Source organism: Columba livia, chromosome 7 (genome assembly GCF_036013475.1).
Source record: "Columba livia isolate bColLiv1 breed racing homer chromosome 7, bColLiv1.pat.W.v2, whole genome shotgun sequence".
In the NCBI taxonomy this organism is placed as follows: Eukaryota; Metazoa; Chordata; class Aves; order Columbiformes; family Columbidae; genus Columba; species Columba livia.
The window spans coordinates 40,366,218-40,389,250 of NC_088608.1; the positions used below are offsets into that span (position 1 = coordinate 40,366,218).

Sequence of the window (23,033 nt, forward strand, 5' to 3'; positions counted from 1 at the left end):
ATCAAAGAAAATACTGTTGCTTAATGTCTGCAAACATTTAAGGCAATTTCCCATTATAATGAAACGTCAATTCTTAAAGCGATTTTTATTTTCATACAAAAAGAGACCCCTCCTGACTTAATGCCAGGCAACATTTTCCTCCCAAAGCAGTAGGGGAGTTCCAGCCGCCAGTTCCTGCCACCAGGCCTGGAGCTGTGACAGCGACACACGAGCCACCCGGCATTGGGGGTTCTACAGCACACAGCTGAGAAACCTCTCTCAGAATCCACTGTGGAAGAGCTGGCCCACGGGCAGCCCGAGTGGCTGGAGAGGAGCTGTGGGCCCCGCTCGGGCAGACACTGGCAGACAGGAGCATAAGGCGACGCTTTACAAGTTCCACTTCCTCCAGAAAGGCTGTCTGCTGCCTACACCTTCCCTACGGCTCCGAGAGGGGAGAGGTTTCTTCCACAGCTGGGAATGTTTTACTTGGATGTGTTTATTTTTCCTCAATCGCTGGCCGACTCACAGATATCTCCATTTATTTTAGTTTTCTCCGCTCTCAGGAACAGTAAGAGGGTTTCTGTAACCAACTCAGGCACATTGCTAATGACCATAGCAGATTCATGGAGAGCTCTCCGTTCACCAAGAAACCCATCCGCACGTTCCCTGAAAAGCCTTATTTGGGGAATCAACTTCATTAAAATAAACTTAAGACTCATTTGTAACATATCAATAGAATGTCTGAGTTGTTTCAGCCTGAAGATGATGATAAAATTATACTTTCCATTTTGCAGAACTCTTCTGCAGAACTGGGATGACAACAGGCACCTACGCTATATTCAGTTCTCAGAGTGTCTGTACACTTTGTTAACATCAGCTAAATGGATTTAAGATGAGACTTCTCCCTGAAACACATGAATCCACATGCCAAAATTATACCCTTAATGGCAGGAGAGGACTTGTGAAGCTACATTTGGAAATAGTCACAACATGACAGGAGATTCTCAGCCAAATGGTTATGACAGTTCTTCATTATTATCATTACTTAAGAAAATATTCCCAAACACATTCCAAACTAAGCTTTGCCTTTTTCCCTGCCCTAAATTGAGAATGCGCATAAAATACATCTGAAAAGGTAGAATCCTGGCTGGAGTAGCAAGAATGCTTGACAACACGAGCCATTATTATTCCTTGCTTCCAGTCAGGATCCCAGCTTCTGAACTTAGGAGTTTGTACAGAACCCCAGGATAAGCCCAATATACTGAAAAAACATATTTAAAATAGAATGCCTTTGTGGGTAGCCAAGTGAAATACTTAAGGAAAAAAAAAGATCCTTAAAGTAGCTGTAGAGGATCTACAATTGTGTTTTGGTTGGATCTGTACGGTAGCCTAGCCCATATATAGAAACCAATTTTTTTGTTTTACGTTTGCTTTGCTTTATTTGAGAGTTGTGGGAATGACGGTAACCAAGCAACACCATAAAGCTGGCAAAGCCAGTTCAGACAGTCGCTGCCACCCCGATGAGCCGGGGTATGCCGAGCGCCCAGAGAAGCCACAGCATCTCCACTGCTGTACAATTCACGGGCCATGAGATCCTAAGAAGAAGAGAAATAGGTTCCATACAGTCCGCGGCCTCTCCTCCCCTGGCTGTTTTTTTACTCACCGTTTTTGCACACTGGAAGGTGAATCTGCCAGGAAAGCTCCATCTCACTGAGGGTGGGCAACTCAAAAACCTCCACAGACTTAACACAAAATTCATTACAAACCTATGTAAATTTGTATATGCTAGTCTACACAGAACATAACCTTGTAATTAATTCTAAATGACAATCAAAAAGTGTAACTCAGGTCCAAAAATACCCACAGTGTCATTTTTTGGACAAAAACTAACCTCCCATTCATCTCCAACAAATCAGGAGAACTGAGCATTTTACAGCTTCCGTGGTTAATGACAGTTGAAATCCCTCATTTTCAATTAAAGTGCAATCATCACTATTCTCAGACTGGCACATCCCCCATGTGATCTGTCTCTGGTCTCCCAACAGAAGCTTCTGAAAGAAGCAGTAACTTCATATTTTGCACCCTTCAGCAAAATCAGTTCTGCCCTCACTCCGTCAAATGGGTTTTATTCTGCACTTTCTAAAGCTTTTCTTTTTAATTGCTCCAAAACCAAAATTAGACATTCTCTTAAAAACAAAGCCAACGTATATATTGTTGTAGGCACATCTCAAGACACAATCATATTCTGAGGAACAAAAGTATGGAAATGATGCTTTTTGTAAAAAGTTTGTTATTTGCTTATCCAAACAAGCAGTAGGCAGACAAAATCTGTCTGAGGGCATGTGCTTTGAACTGAGGGGTTATTTTAGGAGACAAAGGCTATCTGCTGAACAGAATCAGTGTGTGGTGGAGAATGCATCAAGGTTGTGGACGCTGAGTTTACGCTGCAATTTAGCAGCTTAATATCCCAGGTAAGGCAGTGAGCTCAGTACCAAAAGCCACACAGTAGAGCTGCAGCAGGCGTGCACTTAGTACGCGGATAATTTGAAATCTACAGGGTGCATTAAAAAGCTCGATTCTGAGGAACAGGTTTACAGCTTGTCCTGATACTGATACCCAGTCACCACCGGACTTTATTGTGTACCACCCAACAACTGAGAGTATGATAAATGAGAATTAAAATCACCAAAAAGCTCCAACTAGAGATCAGATCTAAAGATGACCTGACCGAGTTACAGCAGGACACAGAGACAAGGGGGTTTCAGAGGATTTGCTCTGTTGCCAGCCTCACCGTGCTTGTGAAAATAACATCCCACCGGGAACGGGAAAACTTGTCATCAACACTCACTCTGTGATAATGACACTGGTGTCTGGGACAAGATGTTATACATTCCTTCGTATATAAAACTCCAATTCCTATTTCTGTCCATTTGGAAAGGGGAAATGCCCTCTTGCTGCATACAAATTCAGGGAATAGGATCATAATGAAAAATAATGAAATCAGTTTACAAATGGGAATATATCTCTAGTCTCTTTTGAAGTTTTAAGAGGAAGGAGGAGCAAACTCACCCAGGGGCTGTTGGTCAGACCCAGTCCCAGTGTCAATGGGTATTTCCCGCGGTATTTCCCATCCCAAAGCAGACAGAGCTCTCAGCCCCGACACAGAAACCTCCAGAAACACCCCTTTGTGTCACAGCAGCCTTTTCACAGGAATGACACACAACTAGCAAAATAACCCCCTCAGTCTTGAAGCAAACTTCTCATGTTGGAACTTACTGTTTCTTTGACAATTTAAAATATTATGGCCCGGGCACGGCTGAAACGCTTGTGTCAGTCTTTTGCTTATGAAGGAATTTGGCTAAAATGAAGCAAAAGTCCAGTCTGACAGCTTGGTTTTCTTTACTGCTAATGAATCTGGATAAAAGCGAGTGCCAGTGGAATGCCTTCAGTGAACTCAGATACACCCGACGCTAAAGGAAATCAGAGTTTGCCTCGGTTTGGCATAGCACCTTCTGTAGGGATCATTTATCCAGAATTCCTGTCTGTATTTACCTTCCTAGGAACAAACACGTATTTACTGCCGACACTGAGCCTCAGCAACTGAGTGACGACTTGGCACCTCTGCTCCAAGTGCCTTCGAGATACCCAGAGCAAAGTTTATTCCAATAATATCCACTCGCCCACAAGACAGAGTCTGCTTATTTTATGGTACACTAAAAAAAGTAACACGTTACATTTTATGACCGAAAGTTGCAAGGAAAACATTGTGTGCATGCAACGTGGCCAAGCTACCATCTCTAACCCAAGCGGGGCTTTGCAAGCTCTTGGGTTTAGCTTCACAAACTCACAGGACATTGATGTCACTTATAAGGGAAAGACATTTCATATGTGAGGGTGGTAGGTGGGAAACAGTTCTTTTAATCTTTCATATTTTAAAAAGGGTAGCAGATAAAACCAAAACGGACATTTTTCATTTTGTTAGAGGCCAATTTTTTACCCAATTCCCTATGATTGTTGTCAGAACTTCCAGTGTAAGGGAAGAAATAAGAAACAACTCAGAACACAACCAACATTAGCCTGCTAAGGAACAAACATGAAACCGCTGAAACTGTCTTCCTTCAGCACTGGTGCCTTATGGTTAAGTTATAAAAGATCACTGAAATTTGAGGAAAACCTTCAGACTTTAAGTATGTATATATAAATAAATCAACATATAGTTGTTTTATATTAGCATATAAAATGAAAATAATTCAGAAATAACTTAAAAGCCTGAAGACAGAACTAGAATATGAAGTCCTGTGCTAGAATATGAAGCCCAACATTTTACCAGAAGTGTCATTAGCTGGTGCCCCTCACGTGTCTGACATTTGAGAGAAGACCTCTGGAAACAAAGCTTCTCCTTAGGATACCACTCTGACCTCAACTTGACAACTATGATATCACGGGGAAAAAAGAACACAACAAAAAACCCAGCAATGAATCAAATAGTAACAGAGAACCTGACCAAGGTACAGCCCCAGCGAGGGAGCCCACAAAGCCAGGGCTGGGCAGTAGAACAGCAATTCCAAAGAATTAATGCCGCAAGATGAATTCTTACTGAGAGGCTAACACTCATTAGTGACACAGACAACTGTCCAGAGGTCGAGGTGTTGCTCTGGCCCCACTCTTTACACATGTTGCACATGGAATTGAGCTGCAGAGCTGCTCTGCGAGCGCTCTGAAAGATGTGCTCGGGGGGAGTGTTTAGTGACGAGGTTCAAAACACTTCAACTCTTTATTCCCAGAGGAACGCTTACATCTGTCAGTACTCACATGAACATCATCACACAGCTGTTAATGTGTAATGGTTGGGACAGTATTACCAGTTCTCTTGAACTCGATTCATTAGCCACTCAGAGGCAAAACTTTTTTTTTTCCCCCCATGCTTTGTTTCAAAAACAACCAAAAATCGTGTATTCTAATCAAGTCAATAGACTCCTGGATGGCTCCAAGTTTCAGCCTGTATCCTGAGCATGGAAATAGCGTTCCAAACAATCAGGGAACGGAGCTAGGAACAGGCTCCATTCCTTCTCCTGCTTGGTCCTGAGGCAGGATCAGGCTGTGGGAAGGCAGATGGGGTTGACTCCTCCAAGGAAGAAGCTACCCCAAAATTTAAAACTGTCACACAGAGTCAGACCAGAGCAAACTGTACTATCCTTATCTCTGTATGTATAACATGACAAATCATACATGCACATCTTACACTTCCTCGTATCACACGTGCTGAAAATCATACATAGTAGAGTTCAGATAGAACCAAATATGAATGGCCAATATATTCACACCCCATCGCCGCCATCTGATTACTCCTTGGATGTTTCCTTTAACGACACACACTTTGTCTGTATACTTTTGGGGGGGTTGTCTGTTGTTTTTTGGTTTGTTGTGCTTGGGTTTTTTTGGTGGTGGTGGTTTGTTTTTTGGAGTAGAGGGAAGGTGGGGCTTAGTTGCTTGTGGGGTTTTTTTGTTGCTTGGTTTTGTTTTGTACCCACAAACGGGTACCTTGCTACATTTGCATTAACACAGAAGGTTAATAATTTATGGCCTGTCTCTTAAGGAGTCCATCTGCTGTTCAAGAGCCTATACTGTGTATCCCTGCATTTTCCATTTCAATTAACAGCAGATTCCTTCACGAAGTTCTGCGGTACTGCAATCTGAAAATGTCCAGAAATACAGTGCAGAACAGCCCCTGAGGTCCCTCCCCGCAAAATCGTGAACTAGCAAAAGGCAAGGCCTATTATGGAGTGTGGTACCAAATATGTTTAAAGACAAACCCCAGGATTTCCCAGCGATGGGTCCTTGCCCAGCTCTGCTGACCCTGTAGAGAACGGCCCTTGTTCCAGTGCTGCTTGAGACTGCCCTCCATTCAATCCCTTCTCAAGAGCTGGGCTCCAACTCCACAGGCAGCTCAGCGGGGAGATGGAGGCCAAGTTCAGTCCAGAATAAGCACTACACCACAACGCAAAATTTTGTTACAAGTAACAGCAATCTTGAAGGTTTTTTTTTCTTTTTTTAACTTAGAGAAAATAAATCTTTAATATCAGACTGAGCTGCTCTCCAAAAGGAAGCAGAAATTATTCATTTAAAATAGTGAATGATAGTTTAAAGGTCTGCTACTCAGTTTAATAAATGATTGCATTTACATTGCTTCATTCCTTTCATATGATGAAACAATGCTAATGACCAACCTCTTTGCAGTTTAATAGACCTTGCAACTGCAGGATGATTCCTCTTCCAGTTAACAAGCCTCTTGCTATAGCTTAATAAATGTAGTTTTGCTCTTTAGCAATTCTCATTAAAACGCTTTGGAAGGTACCACCACACGCTCCATGGACTGTGAACCCTCCCGCAGAACTGGCAGAAGTTTCAGGAGTGAGCACCACGTGGACACAATAGTGCTTCCCCAGCCACTGAGCTGTGGAGGACGCAGACTGCACCTGATCCACACCTGTGAAGGGCTCGTGTCTCAGGGCAGAACAAATCCTGCGGTTACAGCCTATGCCGTGATGCAGACCCAACAGCACACCATTAGAACGGCCTTGTATCAAAAAGCCCAATAAACTTAATCACAACTTACTACAATATTGCATCTCCACTGATGTTGAGGATTTCCTGCCTACTGCGTATGCCAGAAAAATTATGACATTTTCCACAGTCCCCTTTCACACAAACACGGGAGAGTCAGACCTCTTCTGATATAAAGCTGCTTGTCTGCTCCACTCAGGGTTTTCCCAACACATCACTGTTTGTATGTTTATTTTACTTCTTTGAAGATAAAATAATAACTATCACATTAAAAAAAAAGTCAGCACAGCTATCACAATCAACTCTATGCCAACTGTGTTCTCTAGGCTTCTGCAAAACCTTCTGATCCACCAGTAATTCAGTAAAGAATCGCATTACGTAGGTAAATAAGGCACAAGAGCAAGGACATTAAAGACAGGTGTGGGGTTTAAGCAACAGATAATAAAGGGAGAACTGTTCTCACTGAGTGACAAGGAAGCAATGACTATGGGCCAAACTCTGTTACCTGCAGATCTCAGTGAGCATAAGCCCCAAGAGAATCAGGCTCTAAAACAGTAACAGCTGAACTGCTGCAAGCCCATCATTTCCATCAGATACTTAACCAAACAGCCAAAAACCCCCATGAGGGCCAGGGAAGCCCTGATCTTGTATTATCATCACACAGAAAGGACATTCCCTGTCATTCCCCCTTTCCACCCTCTCCTCACAAGCTTCTGTTCCCACTTGAGTACCTGAAGAGCCACGGTCAAAATGCTGGTGCCCTCTGAGTGCCAGAGCTCCTTCCAGCCCCTGGGACCTTCCCCAGCCTTTCCTCCCTCACCAGAGCTCCTTCCAGCCACCATCAGCTTCTCTCTCTCCACTGCTGTGAGCCCCCGGGAACTCTCCTCACGCAGCCAGGGCAGCCGCTCCGGTCCATCTGTAACTCCTGGTGCTGCAGACCTCCCCAGGGCACCACTGGCAGATACGCCTCTTGCCGTACCACGCTACAGCTCTGTGTATTTGATACTACACCTCATCTTTTGACTCCTTCCTGTTGTTCTTTCCTCACGTTTCAGACCCGGCTGCCTCTCTGTTGGCCAGATGAACCAACCAATCCTTTCTGGCTTCCACCGTGTTTGTACACAACGTAATTTGCCGATTGTGGAGGAAGAAACCTCAAGTTCTCTGAGGATTTTAAGGAGTTTTCCTTCTCTCACTGTAGTTCTGAAGTGGCTGCAGTACACGGGAAACTTCAGGAGGTGTGGGAACAGCTGGGGAAGCCTCTCCCCATCCTTCTCACCAGCTCAGAGCAAGGAGCACAAGCTCTGATCCTAACACCAAAGCACAACTTCATGCCAGCAGCTTAACAAACCAGCCAACTCTAAACTATTTCTAGCCAGCACCAAGTTATTATTGGAAAAGAGAATTACAAAAACAAAGAAAAAAAAACCCAAAACACACGACATTTCATTCAGACCAAGTCCTAAAGATCGCTAACTCAAATTCTGCACGGGCCATTATTACCACACAAGAGAGTTACTCCCTCCATCAACACAGAAAGGAGAAGGCCCATAGTGATGACATTTTGGGACCTGTAGTATTTTCCATCACTAGTATAAAACACAGTCTCTGAATACGCTCCGAAGTACCACCACACCCAGACTGCATGTGCAAGGCTTTTGCTGCATTTAATTTTACAGAGACAGCCATCCACAGCACTGTAATTTACTAAAAGTGGACAGTTTAAGTGTAGTGCAGAAGCAGAAGCTGCAAACTGGAAACATGTAGGACAGCACATACTGAAAGCTGTTTCTACGTATTGACAGAAAGTAGTTCAGTCTGAAACAACCATCTGAGGACATGCTTGAGCTCAGAGCCATCTAAAGCCCAAATACTCTTTCTTGGCAGTTATACCTAAAGCAGTAAGAAAGGCTCAAGTCCTGACCTGCTGCCAGCGAGCATCAGTCTTTAGAAGCAATAAAAGCCACGTGCCACAGAGATCGCTCAGGCGGACACCCCAGCCCTGAACCTCCAGGGCAAGCTCTGCAGCTTTCTAACAAAAGCAACCGGGGTCCTGAAGAGCTACCATTATTCAGAAACATCCCATAGCACAAAGACTATCCTTTGGTGCTGTTCCAAAGTCAAACGCCATAAATCCTTCCACGGATTTTGTGTAAGGTTGGGACAACAAACACCTGCCCTGAATGGGGGGTGTTTATCTTGGAATGCTGCCTGGCAGGTTGGCTTTGGTAGCACAGAACAGCTCAGGGAGATGGCGCTGCCAACACAACAGTGGGAGCAGCTTCTCTAACGCCACCTCAAAACACATCCATGACTTTTGAGAACAGTCCCCTCCAAAGAAACGATACTCACTGATCACTTGGCCATGCCCAGCACAAACAGATAACATTGCTCAACACCACTCAGAACATAAAACAGCATCAGCCCTCTTAGAAGCAGAGTTCACGGAAACACCAGGTTTAAGTTACCACTTTAAAAGAAAAAAAGAAATAGAACGGACCTTCAGTCAATGAACATCATACAAAAGTGTACCAGTTTACACAGGCCACAGCGTGTCCCCAACTGTGAGCAGCAGCACATTGGTACTCACACACAGGTGAGGTCTCTTCACCATTTGAGTTCTTACCTGTTCAACACCTCGGAAATTAGATTCATCAGTAATCTAAACACAGGACACAGCACAGAGCCATAGGCGTCTCTTTCAGTCATCAAACCACTAGAGACAGTACTCAAAGGCCTATTATGAAGGCCAATCACTATCCTTTTCTTGAAGGACCACACGAAAAATCGGTGGCTGTTCTGCAATCGATTGAAACGGCCTTTTGTCTGAAGGAAAAGGAGTCACAAAGTATTGCAAATTCATTTGTAACTCATGTTTTTTGAAGGAACTGTACAGCTTCAGTTAAGAGCAAACCAAGAGAAGAACAGGCTTTGAAAATGTTATGCCCCAACCCTTTCCCACTATGTATATACACAGCATATTTTTAGATTAGTCTTTTTTTGTATTACAAAAAGATGGGCAGGCATTCTATATTATTGTTTTACAAGAGAAGTTTAAAACACACGCAGAGTTTTGACTTTTTTCCAAAACCCTCTTTAGGGTCCGCAGTACTGTTTTGCCTTGCCTAAACAGAAAATCATGAGAGGCTTTTCTGGCATGAGATCTAGCAGAAGAATACTTGCACTAGGACAATAAGTGAAAGCATTGTCTGTTGCTTAATAATCACTTTAGTAATTGAGTAAATTTGACATGACCCATAAAGTGCATTTTTATATATTTGACCCTTTAATTTTGAAGGCTGTTTCTGAAGTCTCTGACAAAAAAAGGGTTAATTATACCTGCTGATGACTTCTCAGAAGTAAGGAATGCTTCACTTCTCCACCCGCCCCAATCACATTTTCAGTTCTCAGGTTTTGCACACGAATGCACACACACACACACACACAATGGGATTTCTATACATTATTTCATTACAGAGTTTCTAAACAAGCTTCCCATAGATAAACTTCCAGCAGGCAAGACAGTGGAGGCTAATAAGAAAAACCAGCTTTCTTCTAATCCATATCCAGAATTAGGTAATTAGTGCATTTCCATTCAGAAACAAAAGTCACAGCTGTCAGACTTGCCCTCTTCACCCATCTGTTCCACCCACATACTGTGAAACTGAACAGTCCAAATATGTCAGTTTTCACTTTCCAGCTTCTTGCCGCATCCCAGAATTTGTATTTTTTGTGTTCCCACAAGGCTCCTGAAATCAAACAAAATATTTCACACACACCACTGGTCAAAGTGCCAGCTGGTTTTAGTGCTTCTGACCGCCCCATCAAATTAAATCAGGCAAGGAGCTCATCTTGGCATGTTATAAGGTGGCACTACTAGGGCCAAAATCTTTGCTGCAGGAATCACCCATGAGGCTGCTTTCGGATATATACTAGAAGTTAAAGTCCTGCCATGCCAAATATAACCCCAAGGCAACTGTGCACCCCAGGATCTCATACTCTGTAATACAAACACGACCTTGTCGTCCTCCAGACTGCACAAGAATCCTGCAAATGCAAAGCAGAGACAGCGCAAAGGGATGTGAACCGCACAGTCGCCTGCTCACCTCGGGGAAATTCATGGCCAAACTCTGCCAAAGTTAACTATTTCACTACTATTCATTCTTGTACACAAGACAACTGCAAAAGAAAGCTGGTGAAGCATTTGAGGAGGGAGAAAAAGGCAGGAAGAAGAAGAAAAGAGAAACTGCAAGATTGGTATAACGCAGAAAGACATGGAGGATGGAGGAGACATTGGCACTAGCCATAGGTGTGGGTCATATTTCCCCAAAGTATCATGGACAATAAAATCCTTAATATGAACTACAAATTAACTAATGGTTAACTATAGCTTATTTTGCTTCCTTCTGTCTTTGTGCAAAACCTCTTCTGCTCCAAAGCATTACACAGCTTTACTTTTACCCTCCAGCACACAGTTAAAACTGGATTTTGATCTTTCCTTTGGATGTGTAAAGCACCAGGCCAGATTGCTCTGAGAAAACGACTGAGGATTTTTTCTGTACTCTGCATGACCAGCATTACTTAACAGTGTCCAAAGACCTCTAGGTCATGGGCCCTGAAAAAAAGTAGGAAATACTGTCCCTAGAACGACAACAGAGGCAACGTGTAGGTGAAAAGAAACAGAAGTATAACAGCAAATACAGGTCGACAGGCACAGCTCTCATACTTCCACCATTGCTAGAAGAAAACTCAAACATAAAACACATTGCAGGTCATTGGAATCTTGTGGTTTCTCTTAAAAACAAGCCCAAACCGACTTAAGTTCCAGACAGATATTTCCTTAAAATGTGGGAAATGGCAGGAGGGTGTCCTGACATAGCCTCATTTTCATGTCTTTGGGCAAGAACGACTAGATCAGAAAAACTGATCTAGATTCAGAACCAAACTTCCCTCAAGACAGGAAGTACTTGGAGATGCTCAAGTTCAATTTTTAGGCTCATTACAGCATGCCAGAACAGTAACTCCTAAGTACATGTCCCTTCTAAGGTATCTACTTGGGCATTAGCACGGTGAACACAGATCCTTCACTTCAGGATAACGCTGAGAACATTGTGAAGAGTACTTAATTTACTCCATGTTGATCATAACCCTTTCTTACACAGTACATTTCCCAGAGTTTGTGACCTTACCTCCTTAAATGCTTATACAGCACCTGACAGAGTACAAGCCTTATCTTGATTGGCGTCTCATTACATTTAACAGATGCCGCTGTTCTCATAAAAGGCCAAACTCCTCCAACTCCAGTAACACAATTAGCAGAGAACACTCGCAGCCTAACGGCCCGTGTTCAGCTCCAGCAGGTTGTGACGGCGCCTCACAAAATTCATCAACCTGTTTGACCTGGAAATCATTCTGTCTTTACGCAGGAACAACCGCGGCAAGGGCGCAGCGTCCTGCTCACAGCAGCTAACACACTCTAGTTAGCAGCATTCAACAGGTTACCGCCCAGGATTTCTTCCATGGCCAGTGCAAACACACTCCTGGTTAGCCGTGACATTCTGCATACAGCAGTCTTTTCCACCTTCTGTTCAGAAAGCTTTTAGTTTGCCTTCCTTGAATTATCACCTTTTGAAAAATATTTTATGACTGCATGAGGAGCTCAAAGAGGCAGAAGAAAGACGCTTTACACACACACTGGTAACTGAAATTTAAAAATTAACAGAAAAGAATTCTCACAGAACATCCTTAGTTGCCTTGAAGCACATAAAGCATTTGCACATTTTTGAGCCGGAACCAAGCAAATCAGTCCAGGGAAATGTGACCTGGAATGAAATAGATGGATTTTCTGTGACACCTTATAGCTCTCTCAAAGAAAATTAACAAGTAATTCACATCATGGGACGATAAGGCTGAGGGTGGGGAAGAAGCTAACACTATTTACTCACAGCTCAAAGAAAGCATTGCATTCTGAGAGAGAATAAAAGCGCATTGCCAGCTGCCACTGCTTATCGACGAATTCCACACCTAAATAATTTTTTCCACGCACAGTAAGGAAGATAACACGCATTAAAATAACTAACTAAATACAGCAGCCCCGTGGCCTCAGCGGTGTTTTACCTTGGTGCAGGTGACACAAGCCCTCGGAGGGGCGGTGAGTGCAGAGCCCCGCTGCCCGCGCTCCCTGCCCCGCTCCCAGCCCCTGCACGGCGGGAGGCGGTGCTGGGAGCCGCCGGGCCGCTGCGGTGGCGGGGACGGCCGGCGGCGCTGGGCAGGACCCGCTCCCCGGCGTTACTGAACAGCCCGGCACGGCCCAGCTCCGGCTCCGCGGCGGCTGCGGGAGAGGGGAGCGGGGCCGGGCGGGGGCCAAGGGGCCGGGGTCCGAGGGGCCGGGGTCCGAGGGGCCGGGCCCAGCCGCGCTGCCGCCAACAGCCGGGCCGGGACCCCCGCGCGCCCCCTCAGGAGCCGTCGCCCCCTCCCTGGCGCGGCGGGAAACGCCCGGCGGGCCCTGCTCCGCGCAGGTGCCGCCGCGGGGCGTGCAGGGCAGGGCAGGGTAAGGAAGGGAAGGGCGCTGCCTTACCTCGGAGCCGCGGCGAGGCCGGGCGGCCACGGCAGGAGCAGGAACGGGGCTGCGGGGCCGCGGCGGCCGGTGGCGGGTGGGGCGCGGCGGAGGCACCGCGACACGCCCCGCCCGCCTCAGCCAACGGCCGCGCCGGCCCCGCCCTCAGCGGCGGGGGCGGGGCCGCGTGCGTCAGAGTCAGCGGCGCGGGGCAGTCAGAGCCGCGCGGTTGCTGCGAGGGACGAGCGGGTCCGCGTCCGGGCGCGGGTGGTGGCGCTGGGCGCCGAGCCCGCGCGTTCAAACACAGGGCGCCGGCTGCACAGAGCGGAGTTCTCATCTTTCTGGTGATGCCAAACGACAGATGAACCTTACGGTCTGCACACGTTGCAGTGTGCGGTTCGCAGAGCCACAGGATCACAGAATGTCAGGGGTTGGAAGGGCCCTGGAAAGCTCATGCAGTGCAATCCCCCCATGGAGTAGGAACACCCAGATGAGGTTACACAGGAAGGTGTCCAGGCGGGTTGGAATGTCTGCACAGAAGGAGACTCCACAACCCCCCTGGGCAGCCTGGGCCAGGCTCTGACACCCTCACCAGGAACAAGTTTCTTCTCAAATTTAAGTAGAACCTCCTGTGTTCCAGTTTGTACCCATTGCCCCTTGTCCTGTCATTGGTTGTCACTGAGAAGAGCCTGGCTCCATCCTCCTGACACTCCCCCTTTCCATATTGATCCCCATGAATGAGTCCCCCCTCAGTCTCCTCTTGTCCAGCTCCAGAGCCCCAGCTCCCTCAGCCTTTCCTCACACGGGAGATGCTCCACTCCCTTCAGCATCTTGGTGGCTGCGCTGGACTCTCTCCAGCAGTTCCCTGTCCTGCTGGAACTGAGGGGCCACAGCTGGACACAATATTCCAGGTGTGGTCTCCCCAGGGCAGAGCAGAGGGGCAGGAGAACCTCTCTGACCTACTGACCACGGCCCCAGTTCCTCTGCATAGGTTATTAATTGATAAAGGTAAAACAATAACAACAATTGAACATCTCCACTGGAGCCTTTGGGCTCTATTAGAAGTGAGATGCCCTGGTCAAGAGCACTGACCTTGGATTTTGCGTTAAATCCTCAGTTCGCTGTATTTCCCGTACAGCTGTGGTCACGTTCCCGATGTGACCACACACAACTCATCTAGTTTCTCCGGGCCTCTGTTTCCCATTGCCAAAGAAAAAAGGAATTTCTAAACCTCTGTGTATGTGGCACAGATTGTGAGATACTCCAGGTATAACCATGCAATGTAGTGACTTTGGCAGTAAAGATGCCCTAAGGATTTCTTGCTGTTTCACAACCTCCCTGTCTCCATCTTGTCACTCCAATCCGTTATTCTTCTCCATTTGGAAAACTTGATTACTGTTGTTTTCCTTAGGGCTATGGGTGGGAGAGGAACCAACTGAATGCAAATGTAATAAAATATATTCCCATGTAATTGTTTTATCTCCTTGCCTCTTCAAACAGCTACTGCTCCCCCAAGGCTGACAGACTCCAAAGTTCCCATTACATCAATACCAGAATCAGCGATTAGAAGTTTGTTAATTGGCAACAAATTGAATCAGTTGAAATCCCCCTGGCACAAAACTGTTTCTGGCTCGCAACAGGGAGAAATTGATTGAACACAGAAATTTGGAAATAAACTGGTACAGTCACAGTGATCTGGCAACAGATCTGAGGGTGAAGATACAGAAAACAGCAAATTACGTTGTTCCTGTCGTACAGCGGTTGCTAATCTGGGGCACGAACGTAACGCGGCTCTTTTAAGCCAGAAGAAGGGCTGATAAAAGCATTTCATCCTGGCTTTTGTTAACTGTAGTTAAAAACGGCAACGTTAGCGGAACGAAGTTCAAAGAGAGATGAACAGGGCTGTGTCTCCAGGAGGTGGATGTTTCCATCCTCGGCCGAGGAAAAGGCTGCCAGGGACAGACAGACGGAACGTCCTTCCACAGGGCCCGAGTGGGGACGTAAAGGATGTTATGTGGAGTATCAACGTGGAGAGAAGAAAAACAATATCCACAGTCACAATGGAGCAAACCCCTAGAGGGGCTGGGTTTCTATATGCTGTCAGCACAAAGTTGCATTCAACATGTTGTAGGAAGAGAAAAGCCCCTGCATTTTGCACGTGTGATCCCCAGCACATACATCAAGGAAGGCAGCTCTTCTGGCTCTCAGAGCTACAGGTCAGATTCAAAAGAGATCATTCACAGCCCACATGTAAGTTAATGGCCATTATGTTTGCTCAGACAAGGCGTGAATTTGATTAAATGGTTATGAGCACGCAGACTATATATTATATAAACAAAAAATCTGGTTTGCAATGAGATTATTTATATCGAGGATCACTTCAACAGCTGCTCGTGAGCTCTCACATTTGGTTAAAAATACAGTGTCCTCAAATGACTGTGACAAACAGGCTGGTTCAAACCTTCACAGAAACCTGCTGAAAAAGGAACCTGAGCATTTTGAGATTCCAGAAGCGATGCGGCAGTATCTGTGGTGTTTCAGAGCCAGTGGACTTGAGCAGGGTGGCAAACACTCAAGAATGACTGAAGTTCAACAGCAAACAAAAAGAAGCCTTGAGCCCGCTCTTGTAGTAAATGGGAGAGAAGTGAGGGAAAGCTGGGCAAAAATCAGCATAATAGTAGGCTTATTGTTGAATCTGAAAGCTTCATTTTCCAACAGTGTCCTTTTTCTGGGAAGCTGCACAACCACTCTGAAAGCGCTTTCTATAGAGATGATAAATCTATGGCGGAGATTTATGCACATTCAGATTAAGTCAGGAAATCAGTCCTGAAAAGGATAATTAAATAGAGAGACAAAAACCCAGAAGAAAAATTACCAAAAGCCCCCAAAACACACACAGTTAACAATACGCCATGATATGCTATCAGGTCCCAGGTCCTGGGATTCTGACTCTGCCTTTGGCGGCTATTCTTGCTCCAGTGCCACGGGGGTGAGCACCCTCCTCATCCTCACCCTCCTCCTCATCCTCACCTCCTCCTCATCCTCACCCTCCTCCTCACCCTCACCCTCCTCCTCATCCTCACCTCCTCCTCATCCTCACCCTCCTCCTCACCCTCACCCTTCTCCTCATCCTCACCCTCCTCCTCATCCTCACCCTTCTCATCCTCACCCTCATCCTTCTCCTCATCCTCACCCTCTTCATCCTCACCCTCCTCCTCATCCTCACCCTCCTCCTCATCCTCACCCTCCTCCTCATCCTCACCCTCCTCCTCATCCTCACCTCCTCCTCATCCTCACCCTTCTCCTCATCCTCACCCTCCTCCTCATCCTCATCCTCTTCATCCTCACCCTCCTCCTCATCCTCACCCTCCTCATCCTCACCCTCCTCCTCACCCTCCTCCTCATCCTCATCCTTCTCCTCATCCTCACCCTCCTCCTCATCCTCATCCTTCTCCTCATCCTCACCCTCCTCCTCATCCTCACCCTCCTCCTCATCCTCACCCTCCTCCTCATCCTTCTCCTCATCCTCATCCTCCTCCTCATCCTCACCCTCCTCCTCATCCTCACCCTCCTCCTCATCCTCACCCTCCTCCTCATCCTCATCCTTCTCCTCATCCTCACCCTCCTCCTCATCCTCACCCTTCTCCTCATCCTCACCCTTCTCCTCATCCTCACCCTCCTCCTCATCCTCACCCTCCTCCTCATCCTCACCCTCCTCCTCATCCTTCTCCTCATCCTCACCCTCCTCCTCATCCTCACCCTCCTCCTCATCCTTCTCCTCATCCTCATCCTCACCCTCCTCCTCATCCTCACCCTCCTCCTCATCCTCACCCTCACCCTTCTCCTCATCCTCACCTCCTCCTCATCCTCACCTCCTCCTCACCCTCCTCATCCTCACCCTGCTCCTCCTCCTCACTCTCCTCCTCCTCATTCTCACCCTCCTCCTCCTCCCTGTGGTTCCCAGGCCTCCAGAGAGGCACACTGCACAGCAGCACATTCTGGGCTTAGCAGAGATCTTTGGTCCACCTATTTTAAGTGTTTAGTGCCGCACAAGCTCTTAATTCATGCATAGGTGGAAAGTCATAGGAAGAAAAACTATTCCTTATTGATCCATGGGACTGATGGAGCCCACAGCCTTCAGCAGAAGGCTGCAGAGACAGCTCTCAGTGCCACCAGCCAACCCAAAAAAGGCCGTGGTTTGCTGGAAGAGTTCCTGAGGACGGCTTGCGATGCTGAAGCTGTGTCAACGCTCGCTTTTGATGGCTTCTGCCGTGCCGTGTGCTCAGCCGACCCGGAGCATTGTCGGAAAAGCAGCCGCACGGGCTGAACAAAGCGGAGCGGGAAAGCCCTTCTTGTTTGCACCGCTGCAATTCCAAACCATGCAAACTCGGGGCTGCGTCGTGGGCCAGTAAACAAACCGCTCCGGCTTTGAAGATACAGTATACAAATGCTGCAGCTCTGGGAGAATCTTTAATTTGTGCACCATGACTTTTTAATTAATTCCCTTATTTATTATTAAATCTTGTCCCACTTCCCTGAAGTGGATTCAGGCCTAGTGCCTGATTGAACTCATGTGGGAGCTAAGGACAGATGCAGATGAAAAGCTCGACATCTAAGAGACGTAGATCTGCTTCCAAGTTTTGCAGTGCAAGATGATCTACAGCAGAAACTATTTACAGCCCTTTCTCCCACGCCACCGGACAAAATAAAAGTTCCACATAAAGCGTGGCAATTCCGATTTCTGCACGAGGGTTCTGTGCTAGATGGAGCACAAACCGGTGCTTCAGCCATTGCCCTCTTCTTTTTGCTAACTGGAATAATTTACAACAGTTTGAAGGTTTTTTCCACAAGGGCTGTGTGAGTTCATAGATGACAATTTGTTTTCTCCTACTAGCAAGCCAGGCAGAATCCTGAGGTAAACAGCACCCTGTCATTTACTAATGGCACAAATCAAGACAAGGATCTGACAGTGAATTATTCAACTGCCGTCTTGGAGATGCGTGAGAGTTAAAGAGACACGTACGTCGGGGTAATGAATGAATCTGTGTAACAGGAGAGATGGAAAGTATGGACTGCGCTTGAGGGATCTGCATGTGAACATCTCCCTGGTCTCCTTCGCATCTGAAAGAGTCACCTGCCCAAGATAATCCTCGACAGAAGGGAAAAGAGGAGAGCAAAAGTGCTTCGGAGTGTGGTTCCAAAACCTGGAATTCAGCGTAAAACTTACCTGTGAAGTAACGTAAATAACAGAAAAAGCACATTTAAATTTATTATTTAACTGCTGGAGTCGGGGTTTGGCAGTTGAGGTTATTGTTGTTGATGCAGCGACATGCCTGACAGTGCTTGAAAAAAACAGAAACATATAATCAAGCTGGAAAAACAAGAAATGCAAGGACTACAGCTTTAGTGCTGTTACACAGCACACAGGGAGTTAAAGGAAAGAGCTGTTAAAGTAGGAAAAACTGGATAATAGTGACAGAAGAAACTAAAAGGTATCAAAAGACGAGGGGTAGAAGGCTTGATGAATTAGCAGCATGCTTGTGGAGCACAATGATGTACCAGCAAACCCAGCAGTGGCGCGGTTCAGAACACAACCCTGACAGCAGCTGGTCAGAGTCACCCCCAAATTAAACCTGCTCAGAACGGCACTCCGGCTAAAACCAGAACCAGAGCTGTATGGGTGCAGTTACCTGGTTTAACTTTGGGGTTGTCCTTTGTACAAGTGCGCTGCTGCATTTCACAGAATTCAGACAATAGTCATGGTCCCCAAATCCCCCACAACATAACAAACATGTCCCCATTTGTGACCCGTTTTATTATATAAGAATATAATTCTTTATTAATTAAAATCTTTAGGCTGGCTTCAAAATTTTGTGAGACAGATGTCATTATTAAAGGCCAGAGCGCTGCTCCCTGGAGGATATCTAAGGAGTTAACGCACACAGATGCATATTGTTACTGACCAGCACTTCAGTGCCATTACCATGACAGCAAAGCCCGTTTTGTTCTGCCCATTCCTCCCTCAGCACAACTGCCAGTCGACTTCCAAATTCAGGGTCTCAACAGAAACCCACGTTTGAGGCTGGAGTTTGTGTTGTGTCCTAAAAGCTCAATCCGATATGAAATGTAATGGAAAAGTGAAACAAAAGGCTGTCCTTTTGTAAGGCTAACGCAGCACTGAGAGGCTGATTATGCTGCTTGTAGTGCAACATGCTTAAAAAGAATCAACGAAAAGAAAGAACATGCATTTGCTGGGGTAAAATGCACCAAAAAGGTACCTGCACCTTCTGTTGGTCACAGACAGGCCAGGGATCAGCACATCGGTGCTGCCGACAGGACGTGTGTGTCTGATGAGAAGGAGAAATGACAGTCGGTTCATCAGGAAATAGTGTAAAATTGTACATGGAGTCATCGGGAACCTGCAACACGCCAGCCTTCATCATAGCTCCCATCTGCACAGCCGATATGTTGTAAATGTTAACAGAACTGGTGCGGGGTGCACGGGTGAAAACCAGGATCCAGGTCTTCTCCACCCTGCGGAGCGCTTTGCTTACGTAGGTGTTGGAGGACACGGTTACCTGAACAACCTGTTCCCTCTGGTAGAACTTGTTGTGTCAGCTGAGTTTAGCTGACCACAAACTACCAAAGTACTTGGCTGTTCCCCCATTACATCACAAACTGTAAGCATATTTTGTCTCCAGCAGAGCGAGTGTCCCCACAGGAACGGGAGCAGGCGGAGAAACAAAGCGAGAAGGAGATAGAGCAAAGCTGCAGCCATTTGATTCCGAGCTTTGAATAAACCCTTTCAAGTGGAACAGGTTTTTTATGTTAAAATAAGCTGCTTTTCAGTATGCATCATTGTTTATGGTTGCAAAAATGACTCACTTGAACTTGAAACTGGGTATTCAGTGCGGAAATAAAGAGCAGAAATGTACGTGCAGACCCCCACCATTCCCACAGCCCTTTTGAGAAGAGGAAGAAGAGGAGGCACGTCTAACAGAGATCTCAGAACGATGGGTGATGGCCACAGAGAACAACAGGAGAAATTCATTGTTATTTTCTACTGTATAGATCTTGCTTCAGCATTTAACGGGCTCACCCTTGCCACCTATGAGATCTCCAGGACTTTGTGGATTTGATGGCACTTAAATCTGTGTCAGAACTCCCCAAGTTTCATCTTTCCTGGGAGTGATAAAAGGTCTGTATCTACTGTACACGTCAATGAATGGTGAAGAGGACCTCACCAAACGCCTGCTGCGTATCTGTGGTGCTGTCAGTAACAGCTGTAAATTAAGGATCACAAACCTGACTACGTGCGATACCAAACCCTAAGTCCCAGAAGTATGGAGCTGAAATGGAACAGAGTAGGAAGCAGTTATTATTTTTAAATAAATTCTGTAAAGGAACAGCTGCATTTCCAAGAGGAAAGCCTCAAACAACAAAAGGCAATGAAGAAAAGACAGGTCTGTACATATTCCTTCCAAAATGGCTCAGTGAAGGTAGAAAATACCAGATTTCAATAAAATCTGAAGCACGACTTACAGGTACAGTAAAATGCAGTTCTGGTACTTGTTCCAGGGATACCAACAGTTGGCTACAGTCCCCTTATGGAAGTGTTGTGATGACAAGACAGAAACCACGCAGACGAACGGCAGTGGTTGATCCCATTTGTCACGCTTGGCACTCCGCACTCGTGCAAAGCTGCTCCCAAGATCCAGCTCCAGATCGTAACCCATCAAACCGGTTGCTGCAGGGGGTGCCTGGCTGGGTACAGTGATGGCACTGCAGGGACGGTGCCAGGAATTCATGTGTGGAGCACGTAGAAGGCTGTGGACGAAGGGAAAAGCAGCGTGGTAATTGCTAGTAACCACAACACAGGGACAACATCAAAAGGGTTAGCAAAAACGAACCACATCATTTCATGCTGATTTTCCAACGATAAATATTTAAGCCTGCTGCTCACAGTTTAAACACCAGGTGTGTCTACACATCTCTTCACCCGGTGTGGGTAGAAAAGCTCAGTTTTCTTCACGGTCAACCCCAGCCCAGGTCCATGTGAGTGATGCTTCCCATTGCTTTTGTCACCGCGACCCTTCATCTCCCGTCCATGCGATTCTTGGCTTTCATGTACACTGGTTTTCAACTAAATACAGCAGCTCCTCAGCCCTTTGGTCTCTCTGCCGCAGCCTTTGCTACCTTTAATGGATTCTGCATGAAATTAGGCCTAGGTTGTGTTCTAACCAACTTTGGTGACTTCTGCTTTTAATTAGTCTTTCATGTTCCTCCAGCCTGCATGGATGGTGCATTATAAAGAACCCTTTCTACGTGTCATTGTGGTTTTGACTTGAGGGGAAAAAACGTTTCATAAATGGTGTGGATACAAGAAATACATGCAATTTATCATAAACCATTATGCCTTTATTCTCTCCAGCTGCAGCAGCAGACGTGTTAATATATATTTCCAATTGCAAAAGCACCGTGTGATTTACTGTTCCATGAGGAGCAGGGGTCTGACAAGGCCCCTACTTGAATCCAACCTCTATGGGATTCTCAACATACTGTAAATTGCTGGATCTGGGTAACCCCCCCCAAAACCACAGTGAGCCTCCGACTGCCTTGCACGCAAAGATTTAACAGGTTAATTGACCAAATCATGCTCACTTCAATAGCCCCTTTGTGCTCAGCATTTGACCCACAGAAGAGCTCTGCGAAGTTTGGAGCACAACAGAAGTGGTCGGTATGACTGGGTCACATTTGGAGGTTCAGAATCAGTTGTTACCGAAAGTTTTTTCAGGCAGACTTCCATTAAAGTAGAGCACTGAATGAAAAACCTGCTGAGGACCTCCACGTTTCACCCATTATTCATCATTTTGTGTATCAATTAAATGTAATGTTCTCTGATATCTCTTACTCTTGCCTGATTAAATATAATTCCAAATAAAAGTTATTCAGCTGTCACTTAATAAACAGTCTTTGCTCAAAGGTGTTTTCTGGAGGAACGTTGAGCCAGACTCTGGAATCTTATTCATTCTACTTCTGCAAACTTCAAAAGGCCTTTAACAAGGTTTTATGCAAGCATTATAATATTTCAGTCTAAGGTAAACGAAGCACACAAGGAAAACTTACTTTGTGTTCAGTCCTAGGAAAGGAAATAATCCAGCTGCTTAGATTGAATCTGACTCCTTTGAAGGCAACTGAAGTTAGCAAGGGAGAATTTGCTCCCCTCTTCCTAAAATGATAATAATAATTGAATAATTATCTCTTGCATCTTTTCTTGGGATGCAGGTTTAAGAGATCGAAAGAAATCTGGGATTCAGAGCTTCCTGCAAACAAGTTTTTAAAGCCATCAGTAAAATGAATCAGAAGAATATTGTCCTGAGTGTGAGATAAATGAAGGGGAGAAATACTTTTCTATGCTTTTCTCTATTAATCTAAAATATGCATGCATAGAATTAAAGGAAAAAAAGAAATTATAACTATCACATGCTCAGATTCCAGGGCAAGAGCCTAATAAGTCAGGTTTGGCTTTTCCTCAAATGCAAGGTAGGAATATTTCATAATAATTTGCAATACATACAAAAAACCATGCTCTTTTCCCATTTTTCTCCCCACTAAAATGTAACCTCAATATAGCAGAGGGGGGTTCCAGTCACGGGGAAATATGACAGCAAAGGCAAAAGTAAGTTGTTTGTGAATGGTTTCAATGAACCTGTGAAGTTACCAGACATACCCGCGCTGAGCAAAACAGATTTTCTGGTAACATCAGAAAATACGGGTCCAGCGTGCTGGCGGAAAACAGCAAGGAAATAATAACATGGCAAGTGGACAGGCCGAGGAGTCCCCGCAGCAATGGAATGTGGTAGGCAAGCTGAGGATCTGGTGTCTCTACAGCAAGAAAATGATCCCAAAGAAAACGGGAGATTGGAATTTGTAA

General features: G+C 45.8%; 1 protein-coding gene across 5 annotated transcripts in view; it reads right to left on the reverse strand.

Moving 5' to 3' along the window:
• Positions 1-20,660, reverse strand: part of SPATS2L (spermatogenesis associated serine rich 2 like) — a 67,184-nt gene extending 46,524 nt beyond the window's left edge. For 2 of the 5 annotated variants that reach the window (XM_065069536.1, XM_065069534.1), the window contains exon 1: positions 13,121-13,275. The gene's annotated coding sequence lies outside the window, so the exon portion shown is untranslated. Of the gene's footprint in view, positions 1-13,120; positions 13,276-20,641 lie in introns of those variants that run through there. The other 3 variants (XM_065069538.1, XM_065069537.1, XM_065069535.1) reach the window with 2 other exon arrangements.
• Positions 20,661-23,033: the final 2,373 nt, after the last annotated feature.